The sequence below is a fragment of the Mauremys mutica genome, chromosome 10 (assembly GCF_020497125.1).
Source record: "Mauremys mutica isolate MM-2020 ecotype Southern chromosome 10, ASM2049712v1, whole genome shotgun sequence".
Classification (NCBI taxonomy): domain Eukaryota; kingdom Metazoa; phylum Chordata; order Testudines; family Geoemydidae; genus Mauremys; species Mauremys mutica.
Window position 1 is genome coordinate 41070252 of NC_059081.1, and position 19029 is coordinate 41089280.

A 19029-nucleotide genomic window follows, 5' to 3' on the forward strand; every position below is an offset into this window, starting at 1 on the left:
TATTCAGTAGCTGCTAGCATGTCAACTTGCTGAGCAATGCATCTGTCTTAAAACCTTCTGTTTATTGCAAAGGTGGTTGTCAGTTCAGAGGTCTTTTGTCAGTTTCAAAGCACCAAGCTGCAGGTTTGAATGCTAACAGCATTTGGAATTTGAACTGAATGAAAAGTTGTCATTTAGGATCTGAAAAATTTCAGCTCCATGAAAAATACAAATATACATGATGTTACTTTCAATTTTCATGCATTTGTATTAAACATATTGGTACTTTAAGCTGACTCTGAGTCACAGCAATGTTTGAATGCAAATGTGCCTCACTTCCATATAGGCTTTGGTAACTGCTTCATGATAACTTTTTCTGCACTGTAAAAATCACCCAAAACACTCCTCACCCAATAACATTTGAGACGTGATATAATGCATAACACTTATTAAACACCTCCCAACCATGTTTAGTATAGAAACAGACAATATAACCTTTCATCTCCATATTCATTTACTCTTGCCTAGGAAAGGGCAAAGCTACTTGCTCTATAAATGCTACTACCCCTGATTCACACACTGAAAACTAAGAACATACACCCAGTAATAAGGCTTAATGTAGGACATTATACTTGGCAATAAACACTCAAATCCTATAGACATACCAGTTTCTTATTTTTACTTTGACACAATATTCATCTAATAATTGATATAACTATCATGAACTGAATGCAGTATACAAGTATATCCAGGGCCGGCCTTACCATGGGGCAAACTGAGGCGGCCGCCTCAGGTGCCAGACCGGGGAGCAGGGGGGCCTACTAGGACTCAGAGGGTAGAAAATTGTGTCTGCTGCTGGTGCATATGTATTCTCTCTGCTCTAGATGCATAGAGATGGTGGAGTGCTGTGCTGGAGGAAGGAGGGCACAAGAGACATAACAGGCAGGCAGGAGAAAAGGTGAGAGGGAATAATAGAAAGCAGCAGGAGCTGCAGGGAGAGAGAAGAGGAGGAGCCTCTTATGTACCTCTCTAGCACCCCCAGGAGCCTGGACTGATTAACAAAAGCTTCTCAGGGAGCTTCCTGTTTCCTGCTGCTTCCTTGAACCCACTTGAGGAGAACAGGCAGTCAGTTAGGCTCTTAAGATGCTAATATCTTCCCTCACTCAGGCCCTGCTACCAGCCTGCTTATTTGTCCCCTTCAATTGCGTGTTGAGGGCCACTATAGCTGGCACAGAACAGCAATCATGAGTGAAAGAAGAAAATGCCCCTCTGGGGCAGCATTCAGAAAAAGAAAGCAAGCAAAGGAAGCTTTTCTATCTAAGCAGGAAGGAGCTCTCCTGAGATACATAGACACAAATGTTCACGGTGAGCCTTCCGGCCCCAGTGAGGATGTGAGTGGTGAGGAGATGCCTGAACTTCCAGTTAGTCAGAGTGCAGGTGACCTGGCAGCTACTGCAGCATCCATATCTCCATCTCAAATGGATGTAACCAGGCACATTCCTGAAGAAAAGTGTAGATCAGAGAAGAGTGTGGTGGAGGGGCAAGAAACAGCTGCTGCTGAGTTTAGTTCCTTAAGTCTAGATGATCCAGGACTGTGGACACACTTGAGCAGCAGCCTGAGGGACTTCCTTGTACTGCATGGGCCACAGCAAGTGAAAAACTTCATGTTCCCCCAAAGACAATGAAAATAGAAGTTTCCATCCAACACATTACTGGCGTGAAATCCCCAATGGTGATAAAATGGAGAGGCCATGGCTTATATACTCAAAAATCCAGAATGCTGCATACTGTTTTTGTTGCAAACTCTTCCAGTCTAATGTTCTAGACACATTAGGTTCTACAGGAACAAAGGACTGGAAAAATCTGGCTAGAAATCTGGCATGCCATGAGAAGGCAGCAAATCACCAGAGAGCATTCCATAGGTGAAAAGAGCTTGAAATGAGACTAAGGTTAAAGGCCACCATAGATGATCAGCATCAAGAGAAGACTGTATCAGAGTCTCTTTACTGGCAAAATGTTCTGAAAAGGCTCATTGCCATTGTGAGAATGCTTGCTACCCAAAAATCTAGCACTGCGTGGCACTTCAGATCAGCTGTATGTGCCAAACAATGGAAACTTCCTTAAAATTGTGGAGCTGATGGCTGAGTTTGATGCTGTCCTCCAGGAGCATCTAAGAAGAATCACCACCCAAGAAATGTACATACACCACTACTTTGGAAAAACAATTGAAAATGAGATCATAAAGTTACTGGCAAAAAGTCAAACAGAAGATTGTAGCAGATCTGAAGTCAGCAAGCTATTACTTGGTTATTCTGGACTTCACACCTGACATCAGCAATACAGAACAAATGACTTTAATGGTGCATTTTGTAACAACAACAGAACCTAGTGAAAATGTCCCTGCAATGGTGACTGTCAGAGGGCATTTTCTAGAATTTATTGACATTGATGATATTACAGGAGCTGGTATGACAAATATGCTTTTTAAAAAGCTGGAAGATATGGGAATTGAGATAGCTGACATGAGAGGTCAGGGCTATGATAAGGGTGCCAACGTGAGAGGAAAGAACAGAGGAGTGCAGACACGGATCCAAAAGTTAAACTCTCAAGCTTTTTTTGTCCCAAGCAGTTCTCATTCATTGAACTTGGTGGTCAATGATGCAGCAGCAGCTTCTAGTGAGGCTGCTGAATTTTTTAATGTAATTCAAAGCATCTATGTATTTTTCTCTGCATCAACTCATCGATGGCAAATTTTGAAGCAACGTCTGGGAACATCCTCTCCGACACTGAAACCACTGAGTGCCACATGATGGGAAAGTTGAGTGGAGGCGATAAAGCCTATCAAACACCAAATTGGGAAGATAGATGATGCCATAGTTGCCATTATGGAGGATAATGCTATGACATGACTGGTTCGTGGGAGAACAGTGGCAGAGGGAAATGGAATCACCAGAAACATACATAACTTCAAATTTCTGTGTGGCTTAGTGTTGTGGCATGACATACTGTTTGAAATAAATGCTGTAAGCAAGAGACTCCAAGGTGTTCACCTTGATATATCTGGAGCAATGGAACAACTGGACAAAGCAAAGTCATACCTACAGTCTGACTGGTCAGATGAGGGATTTCAAAACGTTCTGAAGAGTGCACAGAAGTTGGCAGAGGAACTTCACACTGAAGCTATTTTCCCACCCATTCAAGAATACAAGAGTCACCGAAGAAGATGACATTTTGATTACGAGGCATGGGATAATCCCATAAGAGACCCCAAGGAACACGGCAGTATATTTGGGATGTTGTATGATATTCCAAAATTCCTCACTATACCTGAAGAAGACCTACATCAGCAATGCAGGGCACTAGAGACAGTGTTGACACATGATGGCATGTGCGCTATTGATGTGAGTGATTTAGGTGATGAACTGAAAGCACTTTCAAGATACTTTTCAGCAAGATCAACTCCAAAGGCTGTTCTGGAATATATGTGCACAAATAAGATGACCATCCTCTTTCCAAATGCTTTTGTTGCTCTGCGCATACTACTAACACTTCCTGTAACAATTGCCAGTGGAGAACGTAGCTTCTCCAAGCAGAAGTTAATAAAGACACATCTACACTCCACAATAACACAAGAGAGGTAGGTCGGCCTTGCAACCATCTCAATAGAGCATGAGCTGGCCAGACTGTGGACCTTCAGGAAGCAGTTCAAATCTTTGCAACCAAGAAGGCACGGAAAGCACCACTTTGATTATTCAAACAGATAAAAATGCCAGTGTTTACTATGCAGACAAGAAAAGTTACATTTGCTGTTCAGGCATTTGAAAGTTAAATGTTACTTACAATTTTTGAATAAGGCATTTTAAATTGTTAGTTCTCCTTTATTGGGGTAGATAGCAGAGCAGTACCAGGAAAGGAGTAGAACAGGAAGAAGGCAGAATTGAGACCTTTCAAAGTTTTGGCATGGGGCGAAATTTGAGCTCCCCACCTCAGGTGCCAAAATGTTGTGGCCCGGCCCTGAGTATATCTAGTATAATTTGATCATCTGGGCCTGAAAATGTTAGCTTGTGGTTAACTTTATGCACATGACTAGCCCCACTAAAAGCCAAGAATACCGATGCTGAGGGGTCAATGCTAAAATAACCCAGCCAGCAAGTGTCAGATTTGTGAATCTGACGGTTCCTACAGCGCTCACAAATATTAGGAGATGCACATTGGAGAACATTAAAAGTTGCACAGCTCTAAGTAATTGGCACTAATATTTTTAAAAAGAAGCTAGGTTTGTAAGAGTTTATAACTTTCTAATTCTAACTCAATTTTTTTGAAAAGTCTGGTATCCTTGCAGTTGCTGAGGACTAAGTGTGACAAGTGGGCAGTAATAAAAGCAAGCATTTCTGTCTATCTAGGTAACTACATTGCTCTCCTGACTTTATTCAAACTCAAAAGAAAATTTTCAACTATGAGCTTACACCAAGCATTGAGAATTTAATTTAAAAAGGATTAGTTGTGACAGTTCAAAAAGAATAAAAATAGGGGTCAGAACAGGATGGCCATTACAACTTTAACCATGGGGTATATAATAGCTCCAGTTTTCTTTTACAGCCCAATACAGCTAAAAAATTCATTTAACCATTTCTGTCCAGATCTTCTGTCACTTCTATCCAAGTATTTTACTCTCCACAGATCTGCAAGGTTGGGGTAACCACTTATTAATGGACAATTATCATTGCACTAGATGTGTCTGCCTATCATGAATTGAAAGGTGTAGGATGACCAACCCATTCTGAGCTCTACATAAAAGCCTGATGATGTGGATTCCTATGCAGGATGATCTAAAGATAACTGGTATAAAATTGGTTATTCATTAAATGGGAAAACATTTCCATACCTTGAGCAGGAAGTAGAAAATGGCTGAGAGCTTTGTGTATAAAAAGGGATAGCCTATTAAGGTGGTAAAATATATGTATGAGGAATCTCTCACTATACAGCTGAAGAAGGGTCTGATGTTAATCCTTAAAACATAAAGCATTAGAATCTTGGGCTTTGGTTCACTACTGTTTCAGAGCAAAAAGAGCCATGAACACCACCACTTCCTGCAGTCCATGGGTTTTCCTTGGGAGTCTCATATAAAAGTACTGACCTGACCTGATTCTGCTTAGTTTATGAGATTAGACACAGTCATAACTCCAGGTGATTATCACCAGCTATATAATGTTACATTATAAAATCAAAGCAAGGTAAGAAAAACTTGTAAATAAAATTATCCCTTTACAGTTCTCCTAATTCAAAAAGTCCAGCCTGTTTCCTGTAGAAGTGATTAGTAATAGAAAATAATTAGAACACGGCAGATGGAAGAAGGAGGGCAAAACGAAAACAACATATACAGCCCAGGAAACAGCCTGACAAGTGATGGAATTGACAGTCAGCAAACCAGCTACAGAGCACCACAGTTTGAGAGTATTTTATGTAAGCAGGCCTATTGCACAAGTAAAAATTACCATTAAATGCCACCTTTAGAAACAATGACCAAGAGACCCACTTTATCCTAGGTATGACTATTGGAAGGATAGTGTCAGAAATCACAATATACTTCTCTTAAAATCCCCTCACCACTTCCTCAAATAACCAAGGAGAGCCTGCTGAAATGATTTTCCCTGAAGATCCCTCTTTGTAACCAGTGATTAAAATGGAAGATGAGCTCTTGTGCACAGTTTATAAAGATAACACAACACTGCATTATGGAGTAAAGAGATCAGATCCCTCCTGAGCCTCCTGTAGGACCGTCTCTCCTTCACATCTCAGGAGATCCACAGGAGTGATCTGATCTCTTTACCCACCAGCACAGTTCTCACCCAGATTCTGACATCTCTGTGTCCTCCTCCACTTCTCTGTGTTTTTGCAGTGATAAAAATTTCCCTCATGGACTACAATAGGTTTGTCCTTTGGTGGAGATGTCAGGGTGAACTATGCTTGGACGAGAGATCTGATCCCTTTTTTGGGCATGCTTGGGTCTGCAGGATGGGAGATCTCTTCGTGGGAATCAGGAAGCCCATCTCTCCAGAGCAGACAACTATATTATCCTATAAACTGTACACCAGAGCTGATTTTCCAGACCAGCTATTATACGGGGTAATTAATCTTTCTCCTTGCCTTCTCTTGCTGCACCATGAGCTTATCCTAAGCATCGTTCTATGTACCCCTCTGTTCCAGGCAGCCTCTTCATATCTCTGAGCAAGACACAGGGTAGGGCTGTCCTCCTGATCCCTCATTCGCTTTCCACAGACCCAATGATTTGGGAGGGCCTCAAGAGCAGCTCTGTGGTAAAGCAGGACAAGACAGGAGAAAAAAGCAACACTTCCTTCCCTGCTCCACCTGACAATTAACTTTCTCCTCTGTGATGAAGGACATTAGGCTAGTGTGAGCCACAGGAATTTGGTCTGCTGAAGAAGGCAGAAAAGTGCTAATGCCTCCCTCCTTGCCTTTTTCTGCAGTGAAGACCTGTTCCTCAGCTCTCCCACGAAACCCTCTTTGCTTTGGACAGCTCCTTGGGGCCTCCACCAAAAGTTTACTCTCACTAATGTACCCACCCTATAGCTGCGAGGGCTTGTTATGGCCCACACCTACCCCAAGACCCACAGGGGAAGAAAAGCAACAAGTTCCTACAGCTTGTCAGGATTGTGGTGCCACAACAACCCTCCTAAGGCTCATTAGGGGTTGATGCTCTTACCTTGGTGGAGCCCTACTTCTCTGCATTGCCTGATATCCACAGGGGATGTGAACCTCTGCTAAGGTCTTAGCAGACGTGCATTAGTGAGGCAATCCTCTTCTGGCATTAAGAAATAAGAGGGAAGCCCCCCACCAACCTTCCTTCATTTCCCATCCTATGCTATGACTACTTAAAAAATGAAGGAAATTTCAAAGGTCAAGTTTAGGTTGCAATGGTCTGAATGCTTAAATTTAAGAAACAAAAACAAACAACCCTCCATCCCAAACCTACAGTATTAGGAACTCTAGAAATGGCTGTACTTTACAAAAAAGGCACTCAATCTACCTTAGATCTATGTGTCCATACCAATTATCTGACAAGCATAAAAAGGAATATCATGATTTTATTTCATCTAACAGATTCATTTGATTAGTGACCACAGAGGCAGAATTCTCCAATCTTAATTTTACAGCAATGGGGCTGCTTTACAGTCTTAACAGTCATTCACAGTACTCATACAGAAATTTTCCAAATTCCTGAACCAAAAAGAAAAAGGGTATATTGAAAGCAACCATTCTCCAGTCTTTGCTGAGGGCCTGATTCTGTGAACCAAGGAGAACATTCAGCACCTGACAGTTTGGGCCCTGTGATTCCAAATGGCAGTCAATTTTCCAAGTATAATTAGACAGAGAGCTAAAGCGCCTCTGTAGATTAACCTAATTTGCCCTGCAGTATTAGAGCACTTATGTGATAAGAGCAAGTTAGTGTGGTGAGAAATCATCTCCTTAAGCGTCAGAGACATGTATATAGGAGACAAATAATTAAATTACTGCTCTGTGGTTCACATTCTTAATAGTACACCTACAAGGAAGGGAAGATGGTAGACTGGCTTCTCTACAGGGGCACAGTATTATAAAGCAAAGGTGCCTTGTGTTAGAAGTACAACTGTAACTGGGCATTTCCTAGATTTTTTAATATCTTGTGTAATGTATGTATGTATTTTAACTCATGTCCTTGATAGGCAATAATGCAGGTGAACCCGAGAGGTGCCAGCAACTTTTACTTCACCTTAATGACATTAACATTCGTTGGACATGCAAACTCTTTCATAGGACCTGAGGGGTTAATTGGAATCAGCTGGGTGACAGTCTTTTAGTACATATCCTCTTAAATAAAGTACAGGAATAAACAGTGGCCATCTGAGCACCTACTTTGAGTTATCAAGGATAAAAGTATTTCAAACAACCTGCAACAGCTATGACCTTGCCACTTCCTGAGGGCACATTCTGCCCTTGATTGTTAAAGCGGTGTGCTGTTTCAGCCCCTATTGGGCATATCACTGCTTCTGGACACCCAAAACAACTAGTGCCCAAGAATGTCTTCATCCATCTATGCTTTCACGATCTCCAGGGCAAATGACTGCAATATAATCTAACTGGGATCAACTTGAAGGCCACAAGGAAACTACAACTAGTCCAACATGCTGTGTCTGCTAAGCAAGACTGAACAACAAGGATACATCATGCTCTTCACTGATTCCAATTCAGATTCCAGATCAGAATCAAGTTTTTGGTCCTTAGCTTTAAAGCTCTCAATGATAAAGGGTTAAATGTTGTCAGAGTCCACCTCTTCCCCCCATACTACGTCACAGAAATTTTGACCAAAGGGTGAAATTCTCAGAGGCAGAATGTTCTTCCTGTAGAGGACTATTACATAAAACACTACCACTGCAGATCTGCCTGAGCCTGACCTTTGTCATTTAAGGCTCACTGGAAGCTCTTTAAGCAGACTTTTCCTCAACACCGGGGGGGCATAAGGACTCGGATATGTTTCTCAATATGAGATGGCAGCCTAAATTAGGGAGGGAAGCTAGGTCTACCTTTGGACATATATAACTGTGACTTTAACCTTGTTTATGGCTCCTGGATACAATGGTGATGGGTGTATTAGAAATGCACATAGAGATTTACACTACCTCTAGGCTCTTAGTACTAACTAGACTCAGGAGCTGGAATGAAGAGCATTATAAAGATTTACTGTTCTAGATCTCTTTGATCAGCATTGTATGCAGAATCCAATTTATCATGGAAAGGTAAGAATGGCTGTCACTATTATCAATATTGCAAAATAACAACAAAAATATTGTTGTTGGAAGATTGCTTCTCCAAGACTTTACCTAACTCTTTCCACTTCAGGCAATATGTTGGCACGAGGCACTAGAAGATCCTTGTTCACAGCCAGTGTAATTGCTTTTATTGTAACTTTTCTTGCAGAAGTGTCAGTCATTTCTTATGTAAATAACAATGACTACTAAATGTAACTTGCATCGATCTTAACATACAATTAATCTGCAACTATTTAAACTAGGCACTTCATTCTTAGAGACAGAGGATATGTAGCAGCACAGCTAAACCTTGGATAGACTTCACTTTTGTAATATTTTAAAATGCCAATATATTAGTGAAGTAAAAAAAATATGGTAATTTAAATCAGTTCCAGATAATTGATAATGACCTTGGCAAAGAGGTAAGTAAGTATCTATATATTTATTAATTCAATAGAGCTATCATCTTACATGAAGTATTTAACTGAATCAATTGATCTGCTTGCGGGCCACTAACTCTACTGTGATAATTACCTTCTGAAGGAGGAGAAGTTGCAATCATTTGTCAACTATTCAAGGAGTGAAATGCAGAAGAAGCTCTGGCTCTGGGGTACTGGGAACTATCACCATTTCTGCATTAGGCCACTTCAGGTGGAACACACTTTCAATTGAGTCTTTAGGCTTGTCTCCCTAGCTCTAAGGACCATAATGGCAGCATAACTTTGCTTTCTGAACAGCCTACAGATTATCTGAGGCCTGGTCTACACTAAGGGGGGGGGGTCAAACTAAGGTACGCGACTTCAGCTACGTGAATAGCGTAGCTGAAGTCGAAGTACCTTAGTTCGGGCTACTCACCAGTCCAGACGCCGCGGGAATGAAGTCCGTGGCTCCAAGGTCGACTCTGCCACCGCCGTTCGCAGTGGTGGAGTTCCGGAGTCGACCGGAGCGCGTGGGGAGTTCGAACTATAGCGTCTTGATTAGACGCGATAGTTCGAACTCCGAGAAGTCGAACTCTCCGCGTCGACCCGCGCGGTAAGTATAGACCTACCCTGAGGAACTATCCTTACATTTTTAACTGCTGTGCTGAAATATATGTTCAGGGCATTCAGCCATGTCAAGTCCACTCCCTTTTTCAATTCTCAAACCCACCAGTTATCTCTCTAACTTTATTCATTCTGTCAGAGGTCATGAAAGTCAGAAATCAGTAAACTAAAACATTTTTTATTTTCTATTTACATTGTATTGTATATGACAAGCAGTCAGAAGCCTTCAGGTAATCATATGGTAATCAAAGGCCTTCAGGTAATCACATAAGTGGTCAATTAGAGTCTCATGCTTTTCCCATTAAAAACTATCTTAAGTCACACAACAATATATTGGTATGCCCCTTACAGGACTCAATGTTTCTGCTCATCATGATGGCTTGTGTTTTGCAATCCTCCTCCAAATATTGCATAGTTTGTCAACTTTGCATCTTTCATGGTCTTTAAATCTTTCTCCTTTGCTAAAGCCAGCTAGTAAGGCTCTCCCATCAACCACAATAATTTTTTTAAAATTCACCCAAAATATTTCAACTGCTGTAAATTAAAGTTAATTTCCATAAAGAGACATCTCATGTACCCTTGGATTCCCAGACACTGGCACTTGTCAAATTTACTACTAGGCCTAGGACTCTTAATATTTTATTTTGATGTTAGAAGTGTGCTTTGTGGCTGCCCTATTTCCTCTGTGCGTTTATGACAGAATGTGAAATTACAACCCCAGCGGCTATTCCCCAATCAAGCCCTGTGTGTCCTTGTGCTCGGTTTGTTCTTCTCCAGAAATTATTTTTACACATCACCATTTGTCTCACTCATGACACAGGCAGGCCTGTATCACAAAGCCTGTATTGTACCCTGATCAGAACGTCCACAGGTCTGCAGCATGTGGTTTTGGTACAAGCTCATCCCTACTTTAGGCAGAGAAGCTTTTTCCTCCCTTGTGCCTTGGAGAAAGCATAAGACTTTATACCTAAGAGTTGAAAAATTAGGGAGAAGCTATAAAGCTGCAGGATAAGGCTTATGAAGAGGCACATTCATAAAATACAGAGCCCCGCAAAATTATTTTCTCCTCCATCTACTGGAATAATTCTCTTTAGTGAATATTATTACAAATACCATTCAGATAATAAAACAGCATCTTCTGTCTTGTTTAACTTTCTACAATTTTCTTTGCATCTGCTGTTAGACTTGTCCAATTCCAGTTTGCTTATATATTTCAATTTGAGCAACAGGAATTTAATACTCCCCTTTTTATCATTGAAGACAAAGAAAAACTTCTCAATCTATGTATAAACACACTACAGAATGTGTATAGAGATGCTTTATATGGAGGTTAAATCATTCTAGTTATTTATATTAATGTAAACAAGGAGAAATATCAGTTTTTTATTAGGGCTGTTTATTAATCAGTTTTAATTGCACGGTTAAATAATAGAATACCAATTGAAATTTATTAAATATTTTGGATGTTTTTCTACATTTTCAAATACATTGATTTCAATTACAACACAGAATATAAAGTGTATAGTGCTCACTTTATATTATTATTTTTATTACAAATCTTTCCACTGTAAAAATTATAAACAAAAGAAATAGTATTTTTAAATTCACCTCATACAAGTATTGTAGTGCAATCTCTATCATGAAAGTTGAAGTTACAAATGTAGAATTATGTATAAAAAATAACTGCATTCAAAAACAAAACAATGCAAAGAGCCTACAAGTCCACTCAGTCCTACTTCTCGTTCAGCCAATTGCCAAGACAAACAACAAAGAGTCCTGTGGCACCTTATAGACTAACAGACGTATTGGAGCATGAGCTTTCCCGGGTGAATACCCACTTCGTTGGACATGCATCCAACGAAGTGGGTATTCACCCATGAAAGCTCATGTTCCAATATGTTTGTTAGTCTATAAGGTGCCACAGGACTCTTTGATGCTTTTACAGATCCAGACTAACACGGCTACCCCTCTGATACAAGACAAACAAGTTTGTTTACATTTACGGGACATAATGCTGCCTGCTTCTTATTTACAATGTCATCTGAAAGTGAAAACAGGCATTCACATGGGACTTTTGTAGCTGGCACTGCAAGGTATTTACATGCCAGATATGCTAAATATTTGTATATCCCTTCATGCTTCGGCCACCATTTCAGAGGACTTGCTTCCATGCTGATGACGCTCATTAAAAAAATTATACGTTAATTAAATTTGAGACTGAACTCCTCGGGGGAGAACTGTATGTCTCCAGCTCTGTTTTACCTGCATTCTGCCATGGATTTCATGTTAGAGTAGTCTTGGATGATGACTCAGCACGCTGTTCATTTTAAGAACACTTTCGCTGCAGATTTGACAAAACGCAAAGAAGGTACTAATGTGAGATTTCTAAAGATAGCTACAGCACTCAACTCAAGGTTTAAGAATCTGAAGTGCCTTCCAAAATCTGAGAGGGACGAGGTATTGAACATGCTTTCAGAAATCTTAAAAGAGCAGCACTCTGATGCGGAAACTACAGAACCCAAACCATTAAAAAAGAAAATCAACCTTCTGCTGGTGGCATCTGACTCAGATGATGAAAATGAACATGCATCAGTCTGCACTGCTTTGGATTGTTATGGAGCAGAACCCGTCATCAGCATGGACGCATGTCCTCAGGAATGGTGGTTGAAGCATGAAGTGACATATGAATCTTTAGTGCATCTGGCATGTAAATATCTTGCGACGCCAGCTACAACAGTGCCATGTGAACACCTGTTCTCACTTTCAGGTGACATAGTGAACAAGACACAGGCAGCATTATCTCCTGGAAATGTAAACAAACTTGTTTGTCTGAGCGATTGGCTGAAGTAGGACTGAGTGGACTTGTAGGCTCTAAAGTTTTACATTGTTTTATTTTTGAATGCAGTTATTTTTTGTACATAGTTCTACATTTGTAAGTTCAACTTTCATGATAAAGAAATTGCACTACAGTACTTATATTAGGTGAATTGAAAAATACTATTTCTTTTGTTTTTTACAGTACAAGTATTTTTTATCAGAAATAAATATAAAGTGTATTCTGTGTTGTAATTGAAATCAATATATTTGAAAATATAGGAAATATCCAAAATATTTAAATAAATGGTGTTCTATTATTGTTTAATCATGCGATTAATTGCAATTAATTTTTTTAGTCGCTTGACATCCCTATTTTCTTATAAATACGGCCTTTAAATAAACAGCAACGAGTATCAGCATACCATAAAAATACAACAGTGTATTCACTTTTATACAGCACATATTTTTAAGGGGCTCTGGAAGTTTCTATTGCAGACAATAAATGTTTAGTTTGCTGGAGAAGGCTGCAGTCTGCAGCTTAACTGCGGATACAAGTACTTTGTCTTGTGTGCTATCGCTATCCATAAAATATCTTTATATAGCAGAGACAAGGTGGGTGAGGCAATATCTTTTATTAGACCACCTTCTGTTGGTGAAAGAGACAAGCCTTCGAGCTACACAAGCTCTTCTTCAGGTCGGGAAAAGGTACTATCTGCTTAATCTTGTATTTAGCTGTAACACTCTCCGTACCTTTCCCAAACTGAAGTTGGTCCAATAAAAGATATTACCTCACCAGCCTTGTCTCTCTAACATCCTGGGACCAACAGGGCTATAACAACACTGCATACGTTATATAGCAGGCAGTTTTTTAAAAAGGCAAGGAAATATTTCCTATTATCTAGTGTTTTGGGTCACTCTCCACAAAGCATTTCTGAAACACATTATATTTTACACAAGTGACACAGCATTTATATAAAAATGTATATTGTGTATCACACAATTTTAATGTTCTTTATAAAACTTAGCTGAAAGTGATAAATTCTCATAACGTGTTGCATGAAGCCACTAGTGGGGTCTATATTGACCACATGAACCACAAACCGTTCAAACGGTCACCTTGTTAGCTGAGGTGTGACTCTGATGGGGCTGGAAGTAGTGTAGATATCTGGGTGTGGGGGTGAAGGATCTCAACCAGGAGCAGCTAGGGCAGTGCTCCGTGTCCTTTTTCGGCTTCCCCCTCTCACTTGCCTTCAGCATGTGTAGGGGCGGGGCGGGGGGAGAGGGTTGATTCTCTCTTTCCCCTTCCCTCACTTCCTTGTGCTGCCGTGAAGGAAGGAAAGAAGGAAGGAAGAGTGTTGCATGCTACATCTGGGCACTGAAGTCTGTCTCTCCCACAGCTGCTGCCATAAGGTGCTGGGGGTGGCTGATTGGCTCCTCCCTGGAGGAAGTGGATGGGGAGGAAGGTAGGATATGCTGTGTTGCCCCTTTCTGACCCAAGCAGCTAGTCAGAGTTTGGGGAGATGGGAGTGTTCCACCTGGGATAGTAATTGATGGAATCCAGTATTTTCTTCGATCTAATCTTGCTTATTTATAAGGACTGTACAAGATCCTGCTTCCCCAAATGCAGGAGAAATAAGAAACTATTACTTTGTTTCTGATCTTACAGCCCCGAGCCTCTTTAGCCAACATCAGACCCCCAAAACTCTCTTTCTGGCTTTGTCCAGGGTCATACACCATACTCACAAGCTGCTACTTGGCTTTCTCGTTTTTTGCTGCTCTCTGTGTCTCAGTTGGTTTGCTCTTCTCTTTTCCCTCACATACACACAAACACACGTATTTACCTAAAATAATACTCAGCAAAAGTCCATCCACCTATCCTATATAAAACTCCTGGGTGAGTTCACCCAGATCTTAGCCCTTTTGTCTTAGGTGGGGGGTTGTGATTAATTTAGCCATACAGCTATGCTAACTGAAGGGTGTGTTCACACCTAGCAACCTCATAAGGTTTTTTAACTCGTCCTATAACAAGGTTTCAGGCAACTCAGAACAACTGCATAGGTGAGTAGCCACTTTGGGTTTCCTGGTTCAGTTTCCAGTGAGGGTCCTGGAGCAGGCCTAAGGGTATAGAGAGGACATGGCCTACACACCAACCCTCAGGTTTGTAGTATCTGGGACCAAGGGCGCCAGTTGAAGTCCACACTAGAATAACCCTGCTGGGTAATTTGGGGCATTACTCCAGTTTGGTAATAGTTTTAAATGAAGTTGCAACCTCTGCATTTATCCATGCTATGGTGTGTACATCTCACTAGTTACATCTACACTGCAAAATTCACCTCCATGGCAGAGTGTCTCAGAGCCCAGGTCAACTGACTAGGGCTCACACCAGCGAGGGGGAAGGGTATAAGGGTATATCTACCTGCAATAAAACACCCACAGCCGACTCATGCTTGTGGGGCTCAGGCTGCAGGGCTCTAACTCTGCAGTGTAGATGTCAGGGTCGAGCTGGAGCCCAGGCTCATCCCACAAATGGGATGCTGGACTCTAGGACCCCTCTCCCTCACAGGGTCCCAGAACTCAGGCTCCAGCCAGCTGACATGGGCCAGCCATTGATATTTTATTGCAGTGTAGATATGCACTGGAGCCTGGGCTCTGAGGGTAAGTGGGAACATCTACATTGTTATTTTTAGTCTTGTAGCGCAAGCCCAAGTCAGTTGACCCTGGCTCTGAGTCTCACTGCTGTGATTTTTTTGTTGGCAGTGTAGACTGACCCATTGTTTCTGTGCCCACATCAATACGGTTCCAAACCAAATAACGAGACCAGACTCATAAAAACTGGGCTTCGGGCCAATCCAGACTGTTATACATTTTAGAGACAAAGCAAGTTTGGCTGCTTATAACTTCCAAACAAAGGGTGTGGGATGTGGCAATTACATGACTAATGTCTCTAAGGCTTTTCATCTAAAATTTCAATTCGGGAGAACTACTCAATAGTTCTTGATCTATTCCATGAGAAAAGATATGTACATTTTTATTGATAGACGTCTGACTTGACAGCATCCATCTAAGAAAAAAACAACAATTGTGTCCTTCCATAATAACCTCCTCTACAATCCTTACACTGTACAAACTTTTCCAGCAGTGCAAAAAATGTTATGACACTAAACAACAAAATTCTATTATCTCTTCACAGAATGACTCCAATGATAGCACTCGCTTTGAATAGTGGTGAGTATGTGAAGTATGATAAATGCGATAAGAGTGGAATTTACCAAAAAACCACACAACCACCACCACCCACATGATCTGGTGATTTCCAGAACTTCTGTTCAAGGTTTTGGCTTAAATCGAACCCTTGTAGAATGAAAGAAACCCAGTGCAGAAAGCCCACTCAAGACCCTCGAACAGGATGTAAACCCTTATTAGGTGGTGTAAGTGGTGTGGAGGACCTTGTGTCAGCCTTCTGCACTGGACTGAACTTTACTTGTAATTAACAGGTGACATTTTCTACTAATATTTTACATCCCTCATTATTAGGATCTATAGAATTCAGTACCAACCAATTCGTGAGGTTCTGAGTCCCCTTGAGTCCCCTCTGAGTTCATTGGGAGTGGAGAAAGCTTCTTAAGTACTGAAGAAAAAGCATATAAGGCCATTTGGACAGTCTATGCCAGTGATTCTCAAACTTTTTTTTCGCAGACCACTTGAAAATTGCTGAGGGTCTTGGCGGACCACTTAATGATCTTTCCAAATGTTGTTTGTACCATTAGCTAACTATCGTAATGCGCTTTGTATAAAAGCACTATATAAAAGAAAAAGTTTTTTGTTCTACAAATAAAAGCACACAACTCATTTTAATATCAGCAGTCTTACCTTTCTAATGCAATGGATGTGCCCTCTGTCCCCTGCCACGGCAGCCCCCCAAGCTTGGGCTGGGAAGGAGGGGGGTCTCTCCGTCTCTCCCCTACCACAGCAGCCCCTGAGCTGGGGCTGGGAAGGAGGGGGGTATCTCCCCCTCCAGAGCAGCCCCTGAGATGGGGCTGGGAAGGAGGGCCATCTCTCCCCAGTAGCCGCAGCCCTGGAGTTGGGGCAAGTTGCCTCTTTCTCTGGTTGCCGCAGCCCTGCACGTCCCAAATTCCCCCGACTCTGTCTTCTCACCCCACTGCCCCCTCCCCACAAGGCCACCACCTAACCTTACATGTGCGTCTTTTCCAGGGTCCAGGCACCTAATTAGTGGAGTCACACCTGTGTGGCTCCACTAATTAGGTGGGTGACCCTTCATTCTCTTGTGCGCGGCTGCCCAGGCACGTACCTTAGCAGGAACTATCTGCGGACCACCTGAATGGAGCTTGCGGACCACAGTTTGAGAACCTCTGGTCTATGCTATTTAAAAAAGATATTTTACTTACAGCTGTCATTTATAGGGGCAAACTGATATTTCAGAATGTTGATCCAACCTATTGATTTGAAACAGTTTTCTTGTTCCCAATAAATGAAGTCTGTAAATAAGATAAACCTATTTTTAATGGAATAGGCTTCATTTGGCACTAGAGATAGATTCTGGAGACATGTTCAAATGCATATTGTTTCTCTTTCACATTGATGAGTGAACTTTGGCAGTCAGAGATGGTCACACAGTACTACTTTCACAGTGCTTTTCAACTGTAGTCATGCCCAAGCACTTTACAAAAGCAGATAAGCATTAGTATCAATTTTATAAATGGAGAAACGGAGGCACAGAATGGTTAAGTGATTTGCTCAACATCACACAGCCAGTCAAAGGCACTAGGGAACAGAACCCAGGTAAATCAGACCTATACCACTGCTAGTTTCAGGCAAGAAATCATGTGATTAAAATGGACAGCTAGAATCAGTATATTTTCCAATATATTGAGGGCAACGAAAATGATCAGAGGGCTGGGGCCCATGACTTATGAGGAGAAGTTGAGGAACTGGGCTTGTTTAGTCTGAAGAAGAGAAGAGTGAAGGGGGGATTTGATAGCAGCTTTTGAACCAATCTGAAGGAGCTTGGCTGTTCTCAGTGGTGGCAGATGACAGAACAAGGAGCAATGGTCTCAAGTTGCAGTGGGAGAGGTCTAGGTTGGATATTAGGAAACACTATTTCACTAGGAGAGTGGTAAAGCACTGGAATGGGTTACCTAGGGAGGTGGTGGAATCTCCATCCTTAGAGATTTTTAAGGCCTGACCTGACAGAGCCCTGGCTGGGATGATTTAGTTGGGGTTGGTCCTGTTTTGAGCAGGGATCTGGACTTGATGGCCTCCTGAGGTCTCTTCCAACCCTAATGTTCTATGATTTACTACATTAAAAAAGTTCAGTCACTGCAGCGTAGACACAGAATGTCAATACATGTAAGGATTACATCAAATGTGTTCCTGATCTCTGATTGGGAAGATGAATGTGTAATCAAACCTAAATGTAGTATTTTCTTTTGTGATTTACAGTAATTTGCAAAAACCTCTTAATTACATTGTAACAGGAGAGTCTACAGTGCATATTATATATGCGTGAATATACAGATATTTTAAGTAATATTTTTAAACACACCCATTTATGGGCTTTTTAATAAACGGATGCAATCAATTTTTCCTCTAGTTATTTTAACACCTATCATTATTTTAAAAATGTATTAATATGACTTTTAAAACATGTTTTATATCTGTCATGTTAACAAAGCTACATGGCAACTGTTTTGGGGGTCTTCTACATTACATTAAAGATGTTCTGCAAGAGTACAAAGTCTGAAATGTATCCTGCATTGGTTCTAATTTATTTATTTTAAACCCCTCCACAATGCAGTTAGTTCTCAGTTGATAATGCAACTCTCTGAAGAGAGATATCCTTCTTCATAAGCCTGGCTGAGGCCAAAAATAGTTCTGACAGTTTCTGACAGGCTGAACCTAGTCATGTGAAATGTTAAAACATTTTATCTTGTTAATGAACAGACTTATTTATAAAGTGGACAACTTTACTATCATTGTATGGGGAATGCTGAATAGATTATGGAATACATTTCTGTATTAAAGGGCAATTGTCTTTTTGCGCAGTAAATTACTAAGTTTAAATATCTTTAGCCTATCTGGAATATCAGAGGATTGACATTTGTAATAACAATCATTTCTTTAAAAAAACAAAGATCCTTATTATAAAAGTTTATGAATCAGAGGTACTTGCAATATGCAAAAATTTCCATTTAAAAACTTGGAAAGATTATTCAAACATCTTAACATATAACTTACTATTCATCAAAAATATCTGATGTAACCATTTAGATGAAACACCTATAAACATATTTAATATTCTTCAGTGGAGTAGAGTTAAGAGTATAAAATAAAAGTCTAATAAAAAAAAGTGTGTTTTAACAGTT

At 40.8% G+C, this 19029-nt stretch overlaps 1 protein-coding gene across 8 annotated transcripts in view; it reads right to left on the reverse strand.

Annotated features, from left to right (window-relative positions):
• The window catches only part of CHN1 (chimerin 1), a 169889-nt gene that overhangs the window by 62504 nt on the left and 88356 nt on the right, over positions 1-19029 (reverse strand). The window lies entirely within an intron of this gene.